The 12372-nt window shown below is 38.6% G+C and overlaps 2 long non-coding RNA genes across 2 annotated transcripts; one reads left to right on the forward strand and one right to left on the reverse strand.

Moving 5' to 3' along the window:
• Positions 1-1203: 1203 nt before the first annotated feature.
• Positions 1204-4943, reverse strand: LOC146681780 (uncharacterized). Its single transcript, XR_014917825.1, has 3 exons — positions 4871-4943; positions 4522-4634; positions 1204-1629 (listed from the first exon to the last, which is right to left on the reverse strand). It is a non-coding gene; the product is annotated as an uncharacterized LOC146681780 (long non-coding RNA).
• Positions 3545-9195, forward strand: LOC146681781 (uncharacterized). Its single transcript, XR_014917826.1, has 3 exons — positions 3545-3691; positions 7942-7999; positions 8194-9195. It is a non-coding gene; the product is annotated as an uncharacterized LOC146681781 (long non-coding RNA).
• Positions 9196-12372: the final 3177 nt, after the last annotated feature.

The following is a 12372-nucleotide window of genomic DNA, read 5'->3' on the forward strand; positions in this document are numbered from 1 at the left end:
AGAATTCAGTCTTTTTCCAAATAAAACACTGTTCAGAGTCGGATAATAAATAAAACGGAAATAATGTAAGTTATTTATTTTTTCTGTGCGGTACGAGCTTCAACTCTCTTGACCCGGTACCAAACGACTCAAGGCCTGGTACCGGTCCGTGGCCCGGGGGTTGGGGACCGCTGCTATAGACTACAGTGTATGCTCTACACCTACTTACTGGTTTTTGTTGCACCAGTCTGCATCTCCCAATTACTTTGTGTGTTTCGCTTACAGCTCCGCACCACCCAGGCGGCAAAAAATGTGCATGTTCTTTGTGATCTCGTAACCAATGCCCTCTGCCGTCAAAGTCGAGAATTAGTTAATGGGCATCATGTGACTAGTGGAAGCCAGATCCTTTTATTTAGCAAAATTGGGGTTATTAGTTAAATGTTATTGTTGAGGGGCACAGACAGCACATGTACACAGATTAAAAAATAGTAATGCCTCAAGAACAGGGCTCTTGGGACGTCCAAGAGGAAAGGGGCAAATGCTCAAGCCCCCTCCGTTATGGCAACGACGTTTACACTTTTGTCTTTTAGACATTTAGAAAAGTCTTAGAAATGAATCGCATGCCAAAATGAAAACAAAAAAATTGGATGACATTAAAAACAAAAGAAACAAGAGACAGGGCGCTGAATAAGAACTTGTCAGCTTGTGAGTCTTGTAACTGGTGATGCTCCAAATGTTAAAAAATAAATATATAAAAACCAACAAACACCAAAAAGTGACTTTTATTATATGCTTATTCTGTGATCAGATAAAAAAAATTTTATTAGAAGCAAGCTGGATCTAAGAGATTATTTCTACACAGCATCCTACAGTCAGTACAATTAATATGTCGGTATTGGTGGGATGAATATAAAATTCCCTCATCAGAAGGAAATAATAGTTTTATGTTATTTCATGTAACATGTGAAGAAATAGAGGTTGATCACATGTTAAAAAATGTATATACTTATTGCTAAGACAGACTCAAATAAAAACGTATAATGAAGAAGACGTTTCCAGCGACGTTTAGTTAGAGCTGATGATAAATGTTGCTCTTTTGTTATCTCAGAAATGTAAATTTGTGGGTACAGAAGTAGAGCGCATGGGGATTTTTCCTATAGTTGCATTATTGGATTCAAAGGTCATTTCATCACCATAATAGTGCACAGGTAACTTTCCTTCACATTTGACCACAACTATTCTGTTAGTGAGAAGTGTGCCTTTATACTGACACTTGGGTTTCCTGGCTCCATTGTTCTTTAGGTCACATCTAACAATGCGAAACTTTGCTACACTCTTTGTCGTGCCATTCGTCTGATCATATCTTCCTTGACCGTTACAAATGGCTTTGACCTGTTTGTAATCACTGAGGATGAATGTGTTAACATCCTTACATTTGTTTCGATCAGCATATATTTTCTTTTTTTTCATTTCTGTATCACATTTTTTCACGCTCATCTTGGCATCTACATGCTGTCGTCTAAACTTTTCATAATTTGTTTCATTCAGTCGCTTCTCAATTCGGTTGGGTTGAAGATTGGCTGGTTTTGAGAGTCCAGTAACAAAGGGTAGCACAAGCAGCAAACAGGTAAACATGATCCTCATTGTTTCCTGGAGAGAGAAAAACAGGAACATTTTCCAGATCAAGAATTTAATGCAACAAAAGCGTCATCACTGTAGTGGCAGAAGTAAGTATTTGATCCCCTGCTGAATTTGTAAATTTGTTCCCTTATAAAGAAATAAACAGTCTCTATTTTTTGTGGATGTTTTATTTTACTGGAGAGAGACAAGAACACCAACAGAAACAAAACACAATACATGATTTCTTTTCACTGATTTGCATATAATTGAGTGAAGTAAGTTTTTGATCCTCGACAACCCAACAAGAGTTCTGGTTCCCACAGACTGGATTACAGTCAATCAATCAGTCCATTACAGATACTCCCAATCTCAGTTTATTATGTGTATAAAGCACACCTGTCCACAGTACCAAATTCTTCCATTCCAACTCCATCTCCACCACCATGGGAAAGATTGAAGAAGTGTAAAAGGATTAGTTACTGAGGTCTACTCGGGCAAGGGACCTCAGGGACAAGAAAAGTCATGGTCAAGACCAAAGACCTCTTATCTTGCTCCATGTAATATCTTGGCTCATGGGGTGAGGATAATCATGAGAAAGGTGTTGGATCAGCCCAAAACTACAGGCCAGTCTTAAGTTTGCCAGTAAACATCTAAATGATTGAGAGAAGGTTTGGGGGGAAATGCTGTGGTCATTTGAAATCAAAAACTCTGTGGCATGAACTGAGCCCACTGTGTTTGGAGGAAGAGAAATGCTGAGTGTAACCCACAGAACACCATCCCCACTGTCAAGCACAGAAGTGGAAACATTATACTGTGGGGCGCCTCGCCACATTGAGGCGGCCAGTAGATGGAGCCATGTACTGCAAAATCTTGGACAAGAACCACTTTCTCTCAGGCAGAAGACTGAAGATGTGTCATCGATGGGTCTTCCAGCATGACAATGGCCTAAAACATACCACTGATGCATACTTTAGGTGTGGCTAAAGAAGAAGCACAAGGACATGGAGTGGGGCTAAGGCAGTCTCCAAACCTCAGTCCTGAAGAAAATCTGTGGAGGGAGCTGAAGCTTAAAGTTACCAAACAGCAGCAAAGAAATCTAAAGAATTTAGAGAGTTTGTGGAAGGAGGAGTGGAAAAAAAATCCCTCCTGAGATGTGAGCAAACCCAGTGACCAACTACAAGAAACATATTACCGCAGTGCTGGGCAATAAGGGTTTCTCCACCAAGTACTAAGTTGTGTTTGAGATCAAATACTTACTTCACTCAGTGACATATAAATCAATTCATTTATTTTAGCAAATATATTTTTTATTGAATTTTGGTTGATATTCTGTCTCATTACATCAAAATGAAAATACTTAAAAAAATTAGAGACTGATCATTTAATATAAGTGAACAAACTTACAAACTCAGCAGGGGATCAAATGATTATTTCCCCCCAGATAATAGCTTCTTTTTATGACCATCTTTTTTCTTTTTTGTCTTTTTGAAAAGCTGCTGGCCAACAAAGTTTTATTCATAGGTGTTTTTTGCATTAGATAAATTTGCAAACTGAACTCCACGCTTCCAGAACCTCTCAGTTTCTTTGGCAGAGTTTACTTTTCATTTTTAATGGCTTGTTGTTTTTTTTATTGACTTATATAGAAACCCACACAAGTTTAACTTTAAAAACAACTTATGTAACAAAAAAATGAACCAACTTAATGGATCAACATAAATAAAAGGATAATTTCAGTGTTTTTCATCTATTCTTTATGGAGTTTTTCCAAAACATTTTCAAACGTTCAGATCTGTCTTTTATTTTCTTGTTTTAACATTATACATGGTGAACTAAAAACCCTGGAACATGGTTTGAAACATTGAAGGCAGCATGTTTCGCTTTTTGGCAGCTTTTATTTTGAAACTGCAACACTAAGCAGTACTTCTCCACACCTGTGGTGCACGCGCTGCGCAGACCCCGTCGGGCATGCGCGGCAGAGGAGGGGGCTGACTTGAGCAGAAAGCGCGGAGAGACAAGTCGGAAGGAAAAGACAGACGATCTCTGATAAAGCAAAGCAGACAGAAAGAATTTACCTGAGCTCTCTGCTGGACAGGTAATTACCGCAGTTTGGTTTAATATTTTGTTTTAAACAGTGTAACTACGAAGCGAACATAAATACAGGTGATATATTTTCATACAGTTATGTTCCAGTCGGGTTAATGTTTGTGTGTCCTCACCGTAAAGACTGCAGGTTATTGGAAAGTGCCTGAAAATATGTCTGCAAAGCACCCCTCAGTTGAAATATTAATTTTGGCTCGCTATCTACTCTAGAAAATAATTTGCGCGTCTACGTCGCCATTTACGGTTCAATGTGTGGCCGTAAGCAAGGAATTCCTGGTGCTCTGAGGGTCATCTAGTAAACGCCAACCATCATTTAAAAATAACCAAAAACAGCTGTCGTTACTTTAATGTAGTCTTTTAAATCATTAAATGATAAAATAAAGAAAATCAAAATCAATATAACAGCTTCAAAAAATTCAACATCTAAACCAGTCATTTTTTTCTTCAGTAAATATTTTGAAACTTATCAGAGGCACTGGAGGACATGTTGAACAATAATATTGTGTACGTTTTTTAGAGTATTACTGGATATTTTTAAAACAGGCAATTTTAATCATTTACTTACATATGGTAGATATGGTAAACAAGTGAAAATGAACAACAAATTAAGTAATTTAAATAAATTTGATGATTTGTTAACTCTCAGTTGATGAGTTCATGAGGTGTATCTAAAGGCAACTTCTCTACTTGCATCCACACATTGAACCTTACAGAGGGAAACGGTCATTGCACTCAGTCATGACAACATTCTTGTTAAATGTAATTATTATATTAGAAAGTTATGAAACTTTTAAGCAAACTTTTCCAAATGAGGACACTTACCGTATTTTTTGCTTTACTGATCAGTGGTTGGTTGATTAACCTGCAGGAGTTCAGGCACGAGTCAGTCGTCTGGAACAGCGGATGGTGAACATGTCTTCAGTAAATGAAATGCTCTAAAGGGGAATTAAAATTGAACATTATTTGAACATAAATAAAAAAAGATAGGCCTCTGCCTGTGCATGCACATTTCTTATTCACGATATTCATGGTCACAGAACCCAGATGATGCATGTTTTAAAGCCCATATCTGGTTAGTGAATGTGAGTATAAGTGTGGCAGGAGATCGAGTTATTCAAAATAAGCCTGTTGTCTATAAAAGATTTTAAATATACAAATAAAAAGTTCTTACCAAACGAGGAGTCAAGATGAGCAGAGACCAGGTCTAGTGCAGCTCAGCTGTTAGTAAATTCTACCCGAGCAGGTTGGAGCTCATTTGTGTCACAGACAAGTAAAACTTTGGGGGCTTCAGCTTTTAAACATTTCAGCAGCCCCACCTTAAATTAACTAGCATCAGTGTCTACATCACCAGCCCACCAGTTAGCACTGCTCTGTTTGTGGTTCAGAACATGCTGCAAACATGATGTGAGGACCAGTGACCACAGCTGCAGATGCAGGTAGTCTCTCATAGCTCGCGTTACAACAATTGCAGCTATTTTTTTTTTCAATTCAATAAACCACATGTTTTAAAAATAAGTAAATAAAAAAATATTGACATTTGTGAAAAAAGTGCAGAAACTGCCTTTTGGCTTAGTTTTTGTTAAGGCAAGGCAATGCAAGGCAAGGCAAGTTTATTTGTATAGCACAATTCAACAACAAGGTGATTCAAAGTGCTTTACAGAGACATTAGAAACAAGAACAAATAAAAAGCATGATTTAAAATTGATTAAAACAAGCAAATAAACTAACTAACTAATTAACAAACAAACAAAACAGTATATAAAATCAAAACAGATAAAATCAGAACAGTAGATAAAATCAGTAGTTAAATGTAAGTTTTGAAATTTAAGCTTAAAGTGTGGATTTGGTGCTTTATTCAAATGCAGCTGAGAACAGGTGAGTCTTCAACCTGGATTTAAATAAACTGAGTGTTTCAGCTGATCTGAGGCTTTCTGGGAGTTTGTTCCAGATATAAGGAGCATAAAAGCTGAATGCAGCTTCTCCGTGTCTGGTTCTGACTCTGGGAACTGATAAAAGACCGGATCCAGATGACCTGAGGGATCTGGATGGTTCATACTGGGTCAGGAGGTCATTGATGTATTTTGGTCCTAAACCATTCAGAGCTTTATAGGCCAGCATCAGAACTTTAAAGTCTATCCTCTGACGGACAGGCAGCCAGTGTAAGGACCTCAGAGCTGGACTGATGTGGTCCACTTTTTTGGTCTTAGTGAGGACTCGAGCAGCAGAGTTCTGAATGAGCTGTAGTTGTCTGACTGATTTTTTTAGGTAGACCTGTAAAGATGCTGTTACAGTAATCAAGCCTACTAAAGATGAATGCATGGACTAGTTTTTCCAGGTCCTGTTGAGACATCAGATCTTTTATCCTTGATATATTCTTGAGGTGATAGTAAGCTGACTTTGTTATTGTCTTAATGTGTTTTTCTAAGTTTAGGTCTGCATCCATCACTACACCCAAATTTCTCGCCTGGTTTGTGGTTTTTAGATGTATAGATTGAAGTTCTCTGGTGACCTGTAATCGTTTTTCTTTGGCGCCAAAGACTATTACCTCAGTTTTGTTTAGCTGGAGAAAATTGTGGCACAACCAGTCATTGATTTCCTCAATGCATTTACCAAGAGCCTGTACAGGGCCTCGGTCTCCTGGTGACATTGTGATATATATTTGTGTGTCATCTGCATAGCTGGGATAGTTTATTTTGTTGTTGTTTATAATCTGTGCCAGTGGGAGCATGTAGATGTTAAACAGAAGGGGTCCCAAGATGGAACCTTGGGGAACTCCACATGTGATACTTGTCTGCTCAGATGTGAAGTTACCTATTGATACAAAGTATTTCCTGTTTTCTACGTATGTTTTGAACCAGTTTAGTACAGTTCCTGAAAGACCTGTCCAGTTCTCCAGTCGTTTGAGTAATATGTTGTGGTCAACTGTATCAAATGCTGCACTGAGATCCAGTAAAACTAGGACTGACATTTTTCCACTGTCTGTATTCAGACATATGTCATTAAACACTTTGGTCAGAGCGGTTTCAGTGCTGTGGTTCTGTCTAAAACCTGACTGGAAGGCATCGTAGCAATTATTCTGTTTTAAGAAGTAACTGAGCTGTTGAGAAACTGCTTTTTCAATGATCTTACTTAAAAACGGGAGATTTGAGATCGGCCTGTAGTTGTTCATTTGTGTCTTGTCAAGATTGTCCTTTTTCAGTATAGGTTTGATTACAGCAGTTTTTAGTGATTCTGGAAACACACCTGATAATAAAGAAAAGTTGACGATCTGTAACAGGTCTGACTCTAAAGTCTTTGAGACCTTTTTGAAAAAACTTGTTGGCAGGACATCTAAACAGCAGGAGGAGGAGTTCAGTTGACCTAAGATGTCCTCCAGGTCTTTGCTGTTAATAGGTTGAAACTGTTTCATGGTGTTTAAACAGTTTTTTGGTGGACACAGTACATATCCTGGATCTGCTGTTGATGTACCAATTGCTTGTCTAATTTTTTGGATTTTTTCAGTGAAGAATTTGGCAAAGTCATTGCAGGCCATGGTCGAATGAAGTTCAGCTGCCACTGACACAGGAGGGTTTGTTAGCCTGTCAACTGTAGAAAATAAGACCCGAGCATTATGGCTGTTTTTAGTGATGATGTCAGAGAAGTAGGACCTCCTTGCATTCCTCAGTTGTAAATTATAATTGTGAAGTTTCTCTTTATAGATGTCATAGTGAACCTGGAGGTTTGTTTTTCTCCATCTGCGCTCAGCTTTCCTACACTCTCTTTTTTCTTTTTTTACCAGTGTGGAGTTTCTCCATGGAGACTTTTTCCTTCCAGAGATAACCTTCACCTTAATGGGAGCAATAGTGTCCATTACATTTAACATGTTAGCATTGAAGCTATTGACGAGCTCATTGACTGAACCTTTGGACAGGTCAGGTGTTAATGGGAAGACCTGGTTAAAAATTGCACTACTGTGTTCAGTTATACACCGTTTTGTGATCACTGTTGTTGATATATTTGTGTGGGCTGAGATTTTACTTTCAAAGAAAACACAGTAATGATCAGACAGGCCCACATCAGACACAGTAACCTTTGAAATGCTCAGGCCTTAAGTAAATAATGGCACGGTGTAATATATCACGTGTTGTTATTCCCCTGATGTTGTATACACCTAATTTTAAAGTGGGCACTAAGATTCTATTGTAGAGTCTGACAGCAGCTGGAAAGATATCTGAAATTTCTCCTCGCACACTGTTGTTGCAGCAGCGTGTCACTGTAGGAGCTGCTCAGTGCTGCTAGGATGACCTGCATGTGGTGGGAGGTGGGTTTTTGTTTTATTTTTAATATCCTGTCCTATCTGCCAGCTTTTGCAATCAGAATTGTGACCTGAATGCATTGTGGTGCAGAACACATTTTGCTTTTGCAAGATCAGCTACTTAGAATCTCTATAGGCTCCTCTTGTTCAGGTGACTATGTTATCTGTTTATTTATTCATTTCTATTTGTGTTATTTCAGTTATTACACTGGTATAGTATGACTATGTCACCTGCAGCCTCCAGCAGTACCAGTTACCTGAGACCACACATCTCAGCGACGTGTGCGTGCCCATCCCAGCAGGGGAAAGAGGGAAGCCCCAGCTGTCCCAGCAGAACACACCATAAAAGATGATTGATGTCACCCCAGAGTCATAGACGGTCTTCAGAAACTCCAAAACAATTGAATCTAGCCTTCTAGGTGTCCATCAGGTGTGATGTCAGAGCCACCAGCCTGCAGCTGTTGTTCATTTACATCTGCCTAATTGATCATTTATCCTCAGCACACTTTTCAGTTCCCTTGCCTGAAACTGGACAACATGTAAAGTCTAAATTCAAACAAAGGTTGGGGAAACCTGCACTGAGCCGAGACAGAAGAAGTCTGAAGTCGAACTCGGATGAGTGACAGAGCGTTCCTGCTACTGAAAACTCTACGTCCAGATGAACAAAATGAACTTTTCGGGACAGGTCCCCAGATGTTTTCTCTTCTCAGAATCCTCTTCACAGATCGTATCTCTTTTATCTGACATACAGTCATGTGGAAAAGAGTGTTTTCATAGGAATCTATAGAGTACTCTGAAAAACTAAGCACTGTACATGAGTGAGTAGCTTGCAGAGCCACCTTTTAGCAGCAGTAGCGTCACCAAATTGTTTCTATATGACTCTTAGTCTCCATTCGCCTGACGTTTCTTTACATCGTTTTGTCAGTTCATTGAGGTTTGTGGTATTGTTTATGTACAGCCCTCTTAAGTTCCCAGCACTGTTTTTCAGGTTGAGGTGTGGACTGTGACCTGGTCATTGCAACACCTTGATTCTGTTGTAGCTCTGCTGATGTGCTTGGGATCTTTGTCCTGCTGCATTACCAAAACTCAGTTTTGACTGTAGACTACTTGGTATACAAGGGAATTCATGGAAAACTCAATGACTGCAAGGGCCCAGGTTCTGTAGCTGCAAGACAAGCTCAAATCATCACCCCTTCACCACCATGCTATATATATATATATATATATATATATATATATATATATATATAGATATATATACAAAAAGCTTGAATCTAATAAAATAAGTTAAATGTCACCGTTATTATTGTCCAGCCGGAAACAGGCCAGGGGTGTCCAAATTCAGAGTCTGCGTCCACCTGAGGACCCGGCCTTCGTGGTCTAAGTGGGCTGGGTCCTCCAAAAGCCGGGCAGACCGGAAATGAGCAACTGTGAAATTGGACGGTCTAGCCTTCAGAATTATGTCACGAGGTCTCTCGGTGGAGTGAAACTCAGGTGTCTGCTCCTTGCTATCTAAAATATAACCGGACGCTGGCGTAAATTTTTGACCATCTCACACTTCTGTTTAATCAGTTTTCTGTTTGACGTTTATTCAGCTGTGTGAAAACCCCGGAGGAATCCTCCCGAGGGATTAATAAAGTTTTATTTAATCTAGTCTAATCTAATAACTTTAATCTCAGCCAAACCGATTTACTCACGAACAAATAAAACCCAATAACAAAAACATGTTTCAGTTATTTAAGTGACTTATATATCATGTTTAACCTGAGTAGCGAAAGACCGCGGGGGTTTGAAAACGATGTTCCAGGAGTTTGCTGTTCTCCCCGGCTCAGATATTTGAAGTTTACACAGCTATATTGTCGCCTGAAAATATGTTAAAAGTTTATTTTGTGACCCAGAAAGAGTAATAAGAGTAAAATTAAAACTAAGTAGCTGCAGTAGTAGTATCCATTGTTGGAAACTGGAATTGGCTGGGCCAATCTGGGATATGGTTTTTCAATTTTGTTGTCTGGGTGGAAAATCGGGAGAAATTGGGGAGAATGGTGGCTCCGGGAGACTTTTGGTAGGGGCACTGAAATTCGGAATTCTCCCGGAAAAATCGGGAGGGTTGGCATGTATGCATGTGAATCAACATTGCAGTTATTGTTGACAGCAGGCCTAAAATTTTATGATATTGGATCATGAAACTGTCCTCAGATATTAAATGTAAATGATTTGTTGCTGCCACAGGATTAGTCTTTCCTGCTTTGGTTTTGATGGAGCTGATGGTCTGTAGGAACAATGATATTCTCCTCAGAGAGGTGCAGTATAAAACAGGACTTTCCTGCATTAAAAGACATCCAGCGTAGTGTTCTTACTCTACCTAAATGGATCTGTTACATTAGTAATATATGGGAGTTGTATTTAAGTCCTTTCCACATGAGGACACTTACCTTATTTTGTGCTTTACTGATGAGTGGTTGGTTAATCTGCAGTGGTTGAGGTATGTGTCGGTCGTCTGGAAGAGAAGGTGAGAAGACGTCTTTAATGAATGTAATGCTCTGAAGGTGTCAGTGATTACTGTGAATTCATAGTAAAACTGGATTTCAATGAAAAGTTTATTTAAATTTGAGCATAAATCCATAAATTTGGTGTGTATAAATATACATAATATAAATAAAACATTCTTACCAATTGAGGAGTGAAGACTTGATGAGCAGAGATCACGTCTGGTGCAGCTCAGACACGCAGTTCTGTCACACAAGCAGAAGAACTGACACTTGGCTCTGGAGGCTTCAGTTTTTATACATTTTAAGTAGCTCCAAAAATAATCAAGACCTACGTCACTAGTGCACCAATTGTAACACACTTCTCTTTTTGTGGTTCAGAAAAACATTGCAAATATGAGGAGAAATGACCACAATAGCATGCAGATGTGCTTTGTTATTCACAGCTGAGTCCTGCAAGCAGTTCCTGTAGCCAAACTATTGACAATGTCTTTAAATTATTTTTCTTTACATAAATAAACTGAGTGCACCTAAGAATTGCAGGCAATTGCTTTTCAGATTTACATTTCAAATAAGGATCCAAATGCAGACACAACAGAGAAAAGGGAAGAAAAAGGTATTTAATTAAAACAAAAGTCAAGGCTCAACACAGGCACGAGAAAAACTAAATATTCCAAAATTAAATAAGGACATGAAAAACACACAATGGACTGGAGATACAACTTCATATGGCATAAATTTCTTATTGAAAACTAATTTTAAAAGACTCCTAAAATGTAAAATAAAGACACTAAAATCATCAAATAAGAACCTCCAGCAGGTTAAGTCTCAAACACAACTGAAGATGAACACACCAGACCCCCAGGGGCTCTTACTGTTACAGTCCACCCTTTTTGTTCAGTTCAGGAAATCCTGTATTATCCAGTTCTGTATTTCATAGCATTACCAGGCCACTTTCCCTGTAAGAATCCATTATCTCTCTTTACTCCCAGCCAGTTGTCTGTCAGAGGAGCACAGGTGCCATCTCTTACACTTTGTAAGTGATAGTTGGACACAAAAGAAACCTTTGATAATAACCAAACATAATATCTGTGTACTAATAAGCAAACACAATGATCTTTCTTTTACTTTTTACACATGAACACAAACCTGACGAAACAAAGCAAAGATGAAAACCAGCCCAAAGTGACTTTAAAGCGATTGCCACAGTGATTCTACCATAGAAACCTGTACAGGTAGAAACAGAAGCTGCAGTCTGACTGCCCATAACTGTCTTTCCTTAGGGATTATTCAACTATTCTGATTCTGACTGATTGTTACCTGTTGAGGGTCAGGGTCTGGCTGGTTGGTCGGAGTCAGCATGCACTCAGCTGTATCATCACTCTTCTTTGTTAGCTCTTTACGTTAGCATGTTGTCTGTGCTGTTGGTTTGATTTTGTTTTGTCTGTCTGCCTGACATGCAGATTACCGAAGATCATTTCTTAAGCAACAATTAACAACATCATTGTAACAGTAACGTAATTAGCAAATTTAATACAGGATTGAGTTAGATTACTGCATTATTAAAAAATGTAATGAGATTACAGTAACAGTTTGTAACACATTCCTTGTGCTCAGAACATCTTTAACATGAGTTTTCAGGGGACAAAGACACAAACAAAACAAACATATGACACACAAATAGTCAGGTCTGTTTTTTACAGATGCAGAGCAACACTAACATCTGCATTCACTTCTACTCAGTGAGCAATACACATATTATTAAAGTTATATGAAATTATGAACTTCTTTACCTTTTGTGACACTAATTCTGTCAGAAAACAGTGGAACAGTTAGATCAACAATTTAATTCTGAAATCCTCATCTTTGAAAAGCAACACTGTTAAATCATTG

The sequence above is a fragment of the Copadichromis virginalis genome, linkage group LG23 (genome assembly GCF_057382275.1).
Source record: "Copadichromis virginalis isolate Kocher_CV1m ecotype Utaka linkage group LG23, C_Virginalis_male_GT1.1, whole genome shotgun sequence".
Classification (NCBI taxonomy): domain Eukaryota; kingdom Metazoa; phylum Chordata; class Actinopteri; order Cichliformes; family Cichlidae; genus Copadichromis; species Copadichromis virginalis.